Below are 14,992 nucleotides of genomic sequence, written 5' to 3' on the forward strand. Positions count from 1 at the left end.
GCCCTCTACATACTAGTCCCCCCTCTACATACTATTCCTTCTCACACACCCTCACACATTTCTCTCCCACTGAAAGCTTCTGCCTACACACACTACATGTCCATATCATTCCCAAAGCACATATGCTCTCCCCCACTAATCCATTACATGCTGCAGAGAAACACACAAGGGCATAGTTATCAATGTAGGCTATTGTTAACATATGTTATTCTACCACTAACGCATACTATTTTAGCATGAGTCCCATTTTATGCAATGAGACCTAGTTCCTAATTACTGGGGCTAACAGTAAAATAGCCTGTCTTAAAAGTGGAGCACCTTAATACAGAGGTGTAACCAGATGTCAAATTTTGGGTAGGCCACTGGGCAAACTGGGTGGGCCCATGTAGTCTGTACATTCCCTTCCCCCCTTGGTGCCAACACAACACATTCAATACCTGAGGTGGTGTGGATCCCCAAGCCCCACCAGCTGCAGAGGCCAGAGGCAAGAGCTTGTTCTAGCTGACAGCACTGTGCACACGATGCCGCTGCTCCAGGGACGTAGCCAGACACCTAATTTTGGGTGGGCCTGGGCCCAAGATGGGTGGGTAGAAGAACTCCACCCTGTCCCACAAGTGATTTGGTCTCTCCCTCTCTTGCCTGCATGCCATATGGTCTCTCAAACATCCCCCTCCCCCTATACCTTTTAAATAGCAGATTTTCATTGGCAGCAAGCAGCAAATAATACACACTGCTCATGTTGGCTCCACAGCCTTCCCTCTGATGCAACTTCCTGTTTCCGCATAGGCGGGAATACATCAAAGGGAAGGCTGGTATGCAGGAAGGACAGGAATTTTCGGCTGGTGGGGCTTGGGAATCCCTACCAGACACTTCATAGGTGTGGTGCTGCTGGGTGGGCCTGGGCCCACCCAGGCCCACCCTTGGCTACGCCAATACCTTAATAACTTCCCCCTTAATCATATCCCCCAGTATCTCATCTATTATCATCTCAATCACCTTACACCCCCTTACTCATCACAAACATCACTCACAGACACATGTCACATAGCCCAAAAATACACACATTTTTACATATGCCATTTATCCAAAAGTTACCCCACTTATCATGCACACAAACTTCTTCTCACACACTCTACCAAAATTTTTTTTAAATACCCTCAAATGTCCTCCACACTCTGCAAGAAGCACGTATCTTACATAGTAATATAGTAACATAGTAGATGACGGCAGAAAAAGACCTGCACAGTCCATCCAGTCTGCCCAAGAAGATAAATTCATATGTGCTACTTTTTTATTTGTACTGTCCTCTTCAGGGCACAGACCGTATAAGTCTGGTCAGCCCTATCCCCACCTCCCAACCACCAACCCCGCCTTCCACCACCAGCTCTGGTACAGACTGTATAAGTCTGCCCAGCACTATCCTTGCCTCCCAACTACCAGTCCTGCCTTCCACCACCAGCTCTGGTACAGACTGTATAAGTCTGCCCAGCACTATCCTCGCCTCCCAACTACCAGTCCTGCCTCCCACCACCAGCTCTGACACAGACCGTATAAGTCTGCCCAGCACTATCCCTGCCTCCCAACCACCAGCCCCGGCACAGACCGTGTAAGTCTGCCCAGCACTAGCCCTGCCTCCCAACCACCAGCTCTGCCAGCTCTGAATGGATGGACAATCCCGTCAGAATTGTGTGTAGATAAGTGCTCCTTTTCCCTGTGTTTAAGAGATAATGGGTTGCGAGCTTGTTGAGGGATTTGTTGGACACATGAGATAAAAAAAGAAGAAAATACTAAAAAAGAGTCAGAATTATTATTAAAACAAGTAATCACAGAGGTTTATAAGAGCCTATGAGAGTGAAGCTGGAAGGGGAGTAATGTGATATACAGCTCTTTGATAAGAAGCCATATTCCCAGCACTAACTGAGGCTCATTTTCCTTTGTGAAAAAGGATCCCTAAACATGTTATGTATATTTGATCACTATCGTGGATATAGAGTGTAAACCTTCATATTAGTAGGACATAACAAATAGCAGTCCTAATTTAAAGAAATAGGATCACTGAGTATCAGGCATAAAAATAAACCAATATGAGGCCGCCAGGAAAATGAATATCACTCTATTATTAATTAGGTCAGAAACTAGAGATTCTATAACCAATATTCTCCTATGAAATTATTCAAAAATCATTTTCACTCCTCAGTCTTCCTTCAGAAATTGAAGAGTGATGTCATTAATGGTCATGGTGGCACTTACTAGTAGAAATAGTAATAGATATGAGAACAGCTTTTAAGTATGTTCTAGGACAGTACGCTATCATTAATCACTCATTATTGCTATTCTTGTCACATAATTAGAAAGGAATAAACATATGAGGAAACATAGTAGAATTAGCACTTATGACTACATAGGTAACTTCCAATAGGCCTTTTGAATAGCAGAACTAATCTTACACCTAGAAAGAGGGTGCATATTTGTAAATAAGGGTATAACCTTCAAGAAAGGACAAAGTTGAAAGTTAGTAACAGGAAAAGGTAATCTGTTTTTAAAGGAAAATAACTTTTATGTGTTACCATGACATCCTTATAATGGTAAAAAAAAACCTTCCTGCAGAGAGACCATTTCAGAAATGTTAATAAGGGAACCTTTTTGAAAATTACCGAAGGGGATTATACACATACATGTACATCTACACACAGTGCTTTTTTTGTGCCGGTACGCAACGGTACAGTGTACGGCACCTTTTTCTCCTCCTGTCCTCCCCTCCCATGATATCCAGCGATTCTCCGCCTCTCCCCTGCCCTCCCATCAACGTGCAGCGATTCTCCATCTCTCCCCTGCCCTCACCTCTCCCATATCCAGCGATTCTTTGTCCCCCAGCCATCCTCCTTCACTGCCTGCCAGCCAGCGTCGGACTCAGAAGCAAACGGTGCAGGCATCGATTGGCTGGCAGTGTCGTAGCTTCCCTCTGCGAGTCCCGCCTATGCGTAAACAGGACGTTGTAGGCGGGACTCGCAGAGGGAAGCTATGATGCTGCCAGCCAATCGCTGCCTGCACTGTTCGCTTCTGAGTCTGACGCTGGCTGGCAGGCAGTGAAGGAGGACGGCTGGGGGACGAAGAATCACTGGATATGGGAGAGGTGAGGGCAGGGGAGAGACGGAGAATCGCTGCACGTCGATGGGAGGGCAGGGGAGAGGCGGAGAATTGCTGGAAATCATGGGAGGGGAGGGCAGGGATGAGATAATTGCTGGACATCGATGGGATGGGAGGGAAGGGCAGGGGAGAGAGAATTGCTGGACATCGATGGGAGGGCAGGGGAGAGAGGAGGGCAGGGAAGAGAGAATTGCTGGACATGGATGGGAGGGGAGGGCAGGGAAGAGAGAATTGCTGGACATCAATGGGATGGGAGGGAAGGGCAGAGGAGAGAGAATTGTTGGACATTAATAGGAGGGCAGGGATGAGATAATTGCTGGACATGGATGGGAGGGGAGGGCAGGGAAGAGAGAATTGCTGGACATCAATGGGATGGGAAGAAAGGGCAGTGGAGAGAGAATTGTTGGACATCGATGGGAGGGCAGGGGAGAGAGGAGGGCAGGGATGAGATAATTGCTGGACATGGATGGGAGAGAGAGAGAATTGTTGGACATCGATGGGAGGTCAGGGGAGAGAGGAGGGCAGGGAAGAGAGAATTGCTGGACATGGATGGGAGGGGAGGGCAGGGAAGAGAGACTTGCTGGACATCAATGGGATGGGGAGGGGAGGACAGGGATGAGAGAATTGCTGGACATGGAGGGGAGAGAGGAGAATCGCTGGACAGGGAAGGGAGGACAGGGAAGAGAGAATTGCTGGACATGGATGAGAGGGGAGAGAGGAGAAATGCTAGAAATGGATGGAGAGGAGAGCAGGAGATAGAGGAGAATTGCTGGACATGGATGGATGGAGGAGTTGGCAAGGAGAGAGGAGAAATGCTGACTTGGATGGAGGAGAGGGGAGAGAGAATTATTGCTTTATATGGATACAGAGGAAGGAAGAGAGATGAGAAATGCTGGACATGGATGGAGGGAAGGAGAGAGGAGAAGTGCTGGACATGGATGGAGGGGAGGAAAGAAAAAAGAAGATGCACATGGATGGAGATGAGGGAAAGGGAAGAGGAGAAAAACTGCACATGGATGGAGAAAATAGGCAAAAGCTGGATCCACGTTATACCTCCTCCAGTCAATTCCATGGAGGAGGACCCAGCTTTTACTTATGGATGCAGGGCAACAAAAGAAGAAGAAAGGAGGAAAGTAAAGAAATAAATGGAAAGGAAGCCCTGGAAACGGAGTTAAGAGAACAGATAGAGAGCAGCAGAATCAGAGACTGGGACCAATATGGATAGAAAAACAAAGTCACCAGACAACAAGTCTCTCCTCATACATCTTGTAACGCAAATCTCATACCATTCTCGTAGCTTTTCTTTGCACCACTTCCATTTTTCAAATTTACAGATATCAATAAACCAGCTAGAAACACAACAATCAGATATCAATAAACCAGTTAGAAACAAAACCAGTTAGAAACACAACAATGAAATCACACCAGTTAGATCACAATATTTGCTGAGCAGATTTAAAACAGGTTTTTTTTTTTTAAATCTTTTAGGAAAGATATATTTGCAGTGCCAAGGACAGACAAGCATAGAAGGGATAGAAGGGAAAGCCAGCACAATTCTTATCTGTTTTGAGTTTCCTTCAGGCAGCAGACAAGCAAAGAGCTGCAGGCTGCTCAGGAGCTCCACAGAAAACAGAAATCACCACACCTAAGTGTTTTCAATGTCTATAATCAGGAGCACTCCCTATAACAACCTTTTGGTAGATGTGCTGCTGAAAATTGATGCCTTTCTGTTAGCTTGCTGTCTAATCAAAGTTCAAATTCTTCTCTTTTCTCTACTTGGTACATTGGCCACCCAATATTCAAAGTGATGTTAGAGTGCAGGAAGGGCTCCTGCCCGCTTAAATTGCTGGGAGCCACCTTACCTCCAATATTCAGTGGCACAGGCTTAGAGATAGGGACTGCCTGGAACGAGAGGGACTGCTTTGGGAGGAGGGAATAGGAAAAAAAACCTCTGTGGATACTGGTTGATATTCAGCCGGAAACTACATAACAGTCATATGTGGGTTCTGGATGAATGTCGATCAGGACCTGCATACGTTCTGGTAGCTGCAACTGCTTTGTTGTTCTTTGTAGGTATGTTTATAAGATCTTTCTTATTTGTATGGATTTCCTTTCCAGTTTTATGTATTGTGATTTTTATTGTGACCCTCATTAACCTGTCTGCCAGATTTTGCACTATATCGAGCCATAAATAATCTGTGACTGTAACTCGATATTCAGTGCCTGTGGCTGCACATGGCCAAGAAATGAATACCTGGGGCTAATATAGCTGGAGATAGCGTTTCAAACAACGTTGACCACCGGAGGCTGAATATCGGGTGGAATGACTATCTACCTTCATATTAACCCCTCAGTTTGTCTACATCTGGCCTCTTTTTTCTCAACATTTCCACTCCTTTTTGCTAGTATTTCATTAATTTTAACATCTACCTGTTGATTGCTTTTTATCTTAATATGTTTTTTCTATACATATTCCACTGAAGTTCCTTGAGATTTCTTCATTTCAGTGCTTTTCATCTATATTCCCCATCCTCCTTTTCCCTTCTGGCCTTCACATGCAAAATGCCTTTTCACATTTGAGAGGAATTCCATCCCCTGTATCATTTTGGTCGCTCTTCTTTAAACCTTTTCTAATTCCGTTATATAATTTTTGAGATATGGTGACCAGAATTGAACATAATACTCAAGGTGAGGTCGCACCATGGAGTGATACAGAGACATTATAATATTCTTGGTCTTATTTACCATCCATGTTCTAATAATTCCTAGTATCCTATTTGCTTTTTTTGGCCACTGCCGCACACTGCATGCTTTGATACAACACCCTGATTTTCAACAACAAAACTGCATTGCTTTAAAATGATCAGCATCCCTTCAATTATATTGTAATTACTAGTTTCCTGCAGAAATACTATTGGTGCTTTAGAAAACTTCCTGATAAACTCCTGTATAAATAGAGCATGTTTATGTGAGGAGGTAAAGCTCAGAGTGTCATTCTTCACATCTTTCTTCTCAGCACTACCGTACCAGAAATCAAGAATGGCATATTGGGGCCGTCAACGACAATGCTGTCCTCCCAGCCCAGACTGCTATCCTGTCCAGGATCCATGTTGTAGACAAAACCCATGTAATAATCGTAAGTAATGCTTCAGTCTGATAATACTTTAAATTATATCTTTTATGAGCCTTATCTGCTTTATAATCTTCTGAACTCTATAAGTTGAAAGTGACAGTTACCACTTGCATTATTACATATATTCCAAGAGAACTTCAAAACATGAATTAACAGTGAAAATGTGCCAGGGTATACCAAGCAGTTTGAACTGTAAAAAATTAACATAAAAATAAAATGCAGTTTATAACTATTCAAAAGTTGGACTTCAGATTTAGTATTCACTTTTTCCAAATTCAAGCTCAAGAAGAGTTAAAGTTCAGGGACATGAGGTTGTTCTCTACTCATTTGGACTCACAGTCTAAGTGAGTGTTGTTCACTCCCAGTCATCAATGGCTACCAGTATGTCAGGTTTTCAGACTATCCCTATTGAATATTCATAAAAGAGATTTGCATAAAATGCAGGTAATAGACTAGTGAAAGCCTGACCTGTTAGTGGCCCTCAATTACTGCGGTGAATACCTAGATCTAAGTTGTAACTGAGACAATAGAGGGTGAAGTGATTTGTCCAAAATCATAGAGAATATGAGTGGGAAAACCTGAAACCCTTGATTATCTAGTTATTTTCCTGTTTTTCTATGAATTGGCTTCTCTATAAATGTTCAGAGAATGTTTATATTTCTTCCAATTCCTTAGTTGTAGGGTCAGATCTTTAAATATACAGTAAAGAGGGCTTGTGCTAGAAATGCAGGGCCCAGGGCAGAAACTGGGAAAGGGTCCCTCAAAGCCCACCTTCAGGCTATATTTCCTTCAGCTTGTGGTAAGCTTGGGGGCCCTCTGTAGCATAAGAGGCTAGGACAGTTGCTCATGTTACCACCCCAAAAAGCCAAAATTACTTCATAGGCTAACTCTTTTTCTTCTCTTCTTTCTTAATTTTACATCTTTACTTTCTAGAATTTCCATAATTTATTTGCCTCATTTTCCAGTACTTTGTACTGCTCTATATTGGCATAACGCCTTATTAATAGATATGGGGAATAAGTCATATTATTAATGATTACAAACATAACTGGATTTAACTCACGCCTTTTCAATAGATGCTCCAGGTGGGATAGACTTCCATACAGGAGGCACTGGAGCTGACTCTGTGGGTGCTTGAGCACCCCTAATATTGAGAAAATTCCTTGTATGTGTCCAGGGAGGGGTCATTTCCATTGGGCTTAGCACCCCCAATAATTTTGAAAAGTTGGCTCCTATGACAGGAGGTATTTCTTTGTTCCCAGAGAGATTATAATCTAATTTTCTAGCTGAGGCAAGGGAGGGTTAAGTGAGTCACCCAAGATCACAAGGAACAAAAGTAGAATTTGAATCCTCCATTTCCATGGTTGTCAGCTTTCTGTTCTAATCACAAGGCTATTCCTTCATCATTGACCTTTTTTTTATGTATTTGTAGAAGTTTATAGGACTTGAATGGTTTTGATTATTAAACAAATATCATCAATGTTAGTAGGAAGTAAAATTGGTAAAAAAAAAATGTTTCTTTTCACAGGCCACCTGTATCTGATTTTGTTCTGTTTTATATCCAATGAAGAATTTACAAAACAAAACAAAACAAAACAAAAAAATAAATAGGCAAAAAGGGTAGTGGTAAACAAAGTTCACTCCTACAGAAGAGAGATCATAACTGTATTCAGAATTTGGTACACAAATCATACTGGATATAACTGAAAATTAGAAAATAGAATGAATGCCCGTTTTCAACATTTGTTTTTCTATTCTTAATTTCAGCCTGCAAGCCTGTCCAGTGCTGCCCACAGAATAATCAGTATTCGTATTACCGTTCCGTAGGTATGTAAAATTGCAAATGTGTAGTCTTTTTCCAAACGGTATCTAGGTCAGCAGTGGAATGCACAAGTTGGGATATTCACAGTCTTCAGCCAATTTTACCAAGTGCCTGTGGAACATGGAACCTTTATTTAAGTTAGGTGTAGGGCTGTGGAATATATATATGTATTTTTTCAAATGTGCCATCAGAACAATATTACAAAGATATACATAGAAAACAGAATGACATCTTTGGTTGCTTCTACATGAAAACAGCAGTACTTATGCATGTAAGTGCAGATTTTTATAATCTACACATGCTAAGTCCACTATTTCACAAATTTTCATGTATGAGTCACCATTCAAGGAAGCAATGATCCTGTAGCCTGTACACATGTATAATGCAGAAACTGAAGTTCAACTTTTGCACGTGTTTGCATTCTAGTTTTTACATGTATATGTGCAACTACTTACATGAGTAAATACTGCTTCCTCCTTCTAAAATTACCTCCTTTATCTATCGAGCTATTAATATGCTACATACAATTCAGATTCAAAACTATTTTATTTAAACTTTTAAACATTCTGTTTATTAGGGAGTGAAATTCTTTAACTGAAACTCTTTTTGAAGACACACACCCCCAACAACATTGGTGTTTCTTTAGTAAAATCTGTCTACTTTATAACACTGAACAAAACAAAGAAGTTTGTTCTAGAATGGAAATACTCCACTTTCCTCCTTTTTATAGTTTTCCAACATGATTAGTTTATCCTGTGGAATTCAGTGCAAAAAATAAAAAATAAATAAACCTCCAGAAAGAAAATGAAAAAAAAATTCTTCACACAAAATTTTTTAATACTGACCGTTTTTTAATTAATTTATGAAATCAGTAAAATTGCTTTTTTTAGTAATTAAAAATAAAATCCCATTAGCAATGCAGTACCAGTTATTAGCCAAATTCAGAAGGGTTAGTTTTTTGATATAGGTTACCCCTATAAGTCACTGAAACAGGACATCAAAAGAAAAGATGTGTGTCCTTCTTCTCTTTCCCAACCCACACTTTCCACACCATTCAAGCTATTTTTTCCTTTGCCTACCCCATTTTGCCCTCTCTCGCTCACACACACACACACACACACACACACACACACACACACACACACACACACACACACACACACACACACACACACACACACACACACACACACACACACACACACAATATAATACAATACAATACAGATTTCAATGACCACTTAATCCCAACAGAGAGATCTGAGGCAGTTTACAGTCAAAACGTAGCCAATATAAGAGTGGCTGCAGGCTAAACCTGAGGACATATAATATGGCCGAGCTGCATTAGTGAGCAGAAATAATTTGATTTATGTGGCCAAAGGGGGGTTTGGTGGAAGGGAATTGGCTAAGGAAAATGGGGAGGGTTGAATATATGTGATATTGAGGCTTATATCTCTTTGGAGTTGTGGTATTGGGTATCAAGGGGTCAAGTGAGATGTGGGGAGGGAGCACTTGGAAGCTGTTCGGGTTAAAATGACAAGGTAGTTTGTTCCTGGGGTATTGGGATTGGTGGGGATGAAGGTGTGGGCAGGGTTGGGTCAAGGGGCTTTTGGTAGGAAATATTTTAGCAGGAAGATGTTTTGTGGAAAGGGCAGGAGCTGTGAGGGACTGTTCTTTCACAGTGGGAGAGAGGAAGAAGCTCCCTTGGTAAGATAGGGGATTGGGTTGGGCAGTTGTGGGTAATCAATCCTTTAGAGTCTGGATGTTTGTTTTGGGGCACCACCATGAGTGTGTACATTACCCTGCAGCACCACAAGTCATGTAATTACTAAGAATACAATGAGCTAGGCATTCGAGTTCTCATAGGTGGCTAGTTCAATACTGGCAAGCTACAAGGTAGGGTGGAAAATATATTATGATATCTGTTAAGTAGCTTTTATTTGTACTGATAACCTGCTAACATGTTTATTGGACAAGAATGCTATGGCCATAAAGGTCTTGTCATGACTTGGACGTGTTAGATTCTTAATTGGGGTAGGGTTATTTTTGTTTGTTTGTTTGTGTGGTGATGCAGCAAAGAGAGAGTGCAAGTGCCAATGTTATCATTGGGAGATATGATAGAAGTTTATAAAATATTGAGTGGTGTAAAATGATTAGAAGTGATTCGATTTTTTACTCTTTCAAAAAGTTCAAAGACTAAGGGACACTCAAATGAAGTTACAAGGAAATACTTTTAAAACAAATAGGAGGAAATATTTATGAATAGTTAAGCTCTGGAACTTTTTGCTGGAGGATGTAGTAACAGCGGTTAGCATATATGGGTTTAAAAAAGGTTTGGACAAGTTCCTGGAAGAAAAGTCCATAGTCTTTTATTGAGATAGACATTGGGAGCTACTGTTTGCCTTGGGATTAGTAGCATGGAATGACCTGGATTGGCCAATGTTGGAAACATGATACTGGGCTATATGGACCATTGGTCTGACCCAGTATGGCTATTCTCATGTTCTTATTTTCTTATGTACTTTAGTAGCTATACGTAAATTATTCAAAATTTTTTCAAATAGAAAAGTTTTTAGTTTCTTACAAAAGAATAGATAATTTCATTCTACTTTAATGGCATAGTAAGCTATTCCAATCAAGTGCTACTAGATATGAGAACAATTAATTAAACAATTGCGTATAGTGCAAACCTTTAGTAGAATTATACAATAACAAGAATTGGTTCTGCATGAGAGAAGAACACCTATACAGTGGCCTTTCTGACAAATTAACCACATTAACCCCCCTCTCTCTCTTTTTCTGCCCAGCCTTACCACTCTCCTTCTTCCCTTTCTCTTTCTCCTCATCTCTCCACCACTTTTTATTTTCTACAATTTTTCATTCATTTCCTCAGTCCATCTCTACCACACATTGTTCCTCACCAACCAGTCCCAATCAATCTCTTTCTAAACACCATCCAAAAACCTCCCTTTCCCCCATCCACTCTCTCTTCCATTCTTGGTTGCCCCTACTGATATTCTTCCCTGACCCTGCTAGTCCAGTTCCTCTAGACAAACAGCAGCACCAGCTCAAAAAATTGTACTTCTCCCTCCCTCTCTATGGTCCAGAAAAGCACTCATTTTGTATTGGAAGTTAAGTATTTTGAAGGAATGGGGAATTCTATACAATTCTTTGTTTTACAGTATGTAAAATTCCCCCCAAAGTGATAAATGTATCTATAAATAAATAATTTCTGAATAACTTAGCTCATCATCACATGACATTTCAGACTTGAAGCCAGTGATTTAATCCTTGACACATTCTTCTCTAGCAGAACCATGAATGAGTTTTTGATATGAGCACTTTTTCATGAGATTTGGACTTATCAACAACTCATTTTCATTAGTTATGCAGAAGTAATCTTTATTACAGGACACCTAAGTTAATTGAGCAAAAAGGTGCCTATTTTAGACCTGTTTAATAAAATCCATAGGAGCAATAATGTCTTTATAAAATACTAGCAGAAATCCAGCAGTGACAGGGCCTACATTGAAAGTGCAGATATTGTGTCTGCTCGACAACAGTCTGAATGTTAGTGCATAGAGTACGCAAGTACACATGTAGACTAGTTTGTAATCAATCTGCATATTTTATGACTCTATCTACACTCCACACAAATTGTGTGTATGTTGTCCTATATGTGCTCAAATGACTTCATAAAATTACTCCATAAATGTGTTTCAGCAAGTGGGCAAAACATGGACAGGTTTCCAAATTATGAGCGTAACTTATATAACACAATAAGTTATCCGCAGATCATGAAATACATAGACATGAATATGTATGCTTACCATTGACCTGGCCTGACTTAAGTATGCCAGTGCAAGCCTAGCTAGTATTCTCTAACTGTATCTTGGTGCACAGATGCCATTATAGAATTGGTGCTCAGCATTAGTGTGTCTACCTCAAGGAGCACAGTCATAGAATTGCCTCATAGATCCCTGAAAACATTTTAGAAAGATCATTACACCCATTGAGTCAGGCTATAAGACTGGACACGTTAAATATGAGCAGAGAAATACGTTATTATTTTTATAACAATGTCATGTGCTTCACTGATCTTTAATTCTGGCTTTTCTTTAATTTGCTGTAGGTTCATATTCCCAAAACAAATGTTGCCAAGGCCCTGTGAGAAAATGCAAGAAGTGAAGATGCTGCAATGAAAGCTACAAATCAGTAGTGTTGTACTTCCAATTAATCAAAAACATCTCTCTCTCTCTCTCTCTCTCTCTCTCTCTCTCTTTCTCTCTCTTAATATCCATTCTTTTGTGAAAACATGACCCTTCCTTATTAAACTTTTTGTGATGATCAAAGCATCTTTAGCTTCACTGTTTTTCTTTTAAATTTAGCCTACAAGCAAAATGTACACTTTCATTTTTTTCAAAATTGCCTTTTCTTTAGAAATAAATCTACAGCTGCTAGATAACTCATAGGCTGGGGCAGAGGAACTCAAAAGTATGAGCTAAAACCTGACAGAGAAAATTAGAAGGGCATTTTTGATATGACAAATAAATCCAACTTTGCATGTTTTCCTAAAAATATCCAAAATTCCAGTGGCGAATATAGCGATTTTTGAAACAGAAAAAAGCCTTTTTGTTTTGAAAATGGCCATAGCAAAGAGTGGATCAGAGAGTTCCATATCTCCGTCCACTTCCAGCTTTTTTATATCATTGGCTCTAAAAAAAAAACTCTCTAAAAATCTTTTTGATTTTTATCTTTTATACTTTCATAATAAAGATTCTTCTATGAACATCATACATACTTCTGTGGTACTGAATGAAATGCATTGATTCCTCAGTGAAAATTACAAGTCATTCCACAGTCTTAGATGAGTGCAAAAGTCTCCAGAAAAGAGGTGGAAGAGGGTAAGCGTAGAATATGTTTTGAATAAACTGCAAGAAATTGGCTCAACTGATTGCCAGTCAGGAAGCAGCAGGGCTTGACCTGTTCATACTGAAGACAACATTGCAACAATTCAACAACCAGGCACTGAGGTGACATTGTTTAGATGAGGTGGTTGGCGTGAGTGTCAACGTATTGCAAATTTTGACACAGTTGTGCAGAAAACACAACTCTGTGTTATAAACTCTGTATTTTGTGCTCATTTTTTTACTATTCTCTATACAATACCGATGGCCAAATTTCAGTCAGGATATCTTGTTTCCTGATTGGGTTCATCTTAACTGTTGTTGTAATCTGCCTTTGGAAGCCTGGTTTTATAAAGATGGAATATATTGAAATTAAATGGAAGTAGAATTAAACTCTCCTTTCATTGGGACAGGTGGAATCACATCTTCATTTGATCTGTTTTGTAAAAATTTGCATTTTAAATACACAAATGGATTATTCAGTTTTGAACATATTTCAAGGATAAGCGGTTTTATAAGTCAAAATAAAAATAAATATTTTGTTTCATGTAGCTCTCTTATTTGTTTAAACATAACTAAATGGGCTATAATGCAGTCCATTGGTTTTCTTATATTTTGTACTTGTGCTGACATACTGTGCCAAAACTAAAGACTCTTATCTCTTCTAAAATGGTCGATAATAAAACACTATCTACCCTAAAAGGTTGTTTTGTGGCTGTACATGAGGAATTGTGATATTAGTATGTGCTTATGTTCCTTATATAATCCTTTCAAGAAAGCCAGTTAATCATTTAACCTATTAGTGAATATAACCACAAAGGCATTCTATGGTCAAATTTTAAATATGGTAATACTAGAGCCCAGCTAAGAAACAGATTATTTTGATGTTAGTCTTCACTGGACCACAATTGCTTTCCTTGTTGGAAAGGCAGTGGATAGGCAGTGATTTAAAAGGTGGAGGATGAAAGATTTAAAAGGAATATTTATATCCCACATTATCCCTTGCAATCTTGAGTTCAATTTGGCTTACATTTGAATATACAGTGAGAACGATATAATTCAGTAACATCATGGGATCAAGTAGATGGATGTGTCTGCAACGTTTGAGATTAGCATATATATTCAAGTGCCCTGAATATAAAGGACGTCTGTCCTTTAATGATTCTGCATGTTCAGAAATCAAAGCCATATGCATAGACAATTATTCATTATTATCACATACACTGTAACCAGGTTCCTCTAAGTGCAGCCAAGGATAGAACAATCTCCTCCAGCCACGGGCTCCCAGTACAGTCAAGAAATAAATGTCCACCAGCACCTTCAATCTTAAGGACTTTATTCCATGCAGGTTTCTAGTAGACCTGATACACAGTTCCAACAGCAGCATTCACCTTCAATCTTAAGCACATATAAGCAACCTGAGACCGTGTGGCAAATAGTCCCCTTTAAGCAGTAGGCTATCAGCACTACCAGGATTCAATACAGGCTCACAGTCAGCTCCAGTCTGGGCTCTTTATCTAGTGCACAATAAACAGTAGTTCAATTCCAAATAGAAGCAGTTCTTTCAGTTCATCATCACAGTTAAATCACAAAGCAGCAGTTTCTACATTCTACTCTCTTTACCTTCAGGAGAGTTCAATACTTTAGGGACTCTTCATCCCCAAGGGATTTCACCCTGCATCAGCTTCACTGGTAGATTCAGTACTTTAGGGACCTCTCTTACCCAAGGGTTTTCAGCCTGCAATTGCTTCTCTCTCTCCCTGCATAATCTTCCCACCTGCCTAATCAATCCTGGCTTCTGCTACCACAACCAATCATTCTCCTTCCATTAGCTTCCCCCACACCCATACCAGCTGAGTTAAGCATTAAACTAATGATGAGCTCCTGCAAACAGGGTTTCCTATCTCTCTTTCCCCCTAGTGGCAGCCAATCTACACATCCTGCAAGCTAACACCCATGACTTCTCCCATTGCAGCTAGGAGT

The 14,992-nt window shown here is 40.1% G+C and overlaps 1 long non-coding RNA gene across 1 annotated transcript; it reads left to right on the forward strand.

Annotated features, from left to right (window-relative positions):
• Window positions 1–6,125: 6,125 nt before the first annotated feature.
• LOC115471186 lies at window positions 6,126–12,457 on the forward strand. Its single transcript, XR_003942293.1, has 3 exons — window positions 6,126–6,283; window positions 8,048–8,107; window positions 12,235–12,457. It is a non-coding gene; the product is annotated as an uncharacterized LOC115471186 (long non-coding RNA).
• Window positions 12,458–14,992: the final 2,535 nt, after the last annotated feature.

This window comes from Microcaecilia unicolor, chromosome 5 (genome assembly GCF_901765095.1).
Source record: "Microcaecilia unicolor chromosome 5, aMicUni1.1, whole genome shotgun sequence".
Taxonomy (NCBI): domain Eukaryota; kingdom Metazoa; phylum Chordata; class Amphibia; order Gymnophiona; family Siphonopidae; genus Microcaecilia; species Microcaecilia unicolor.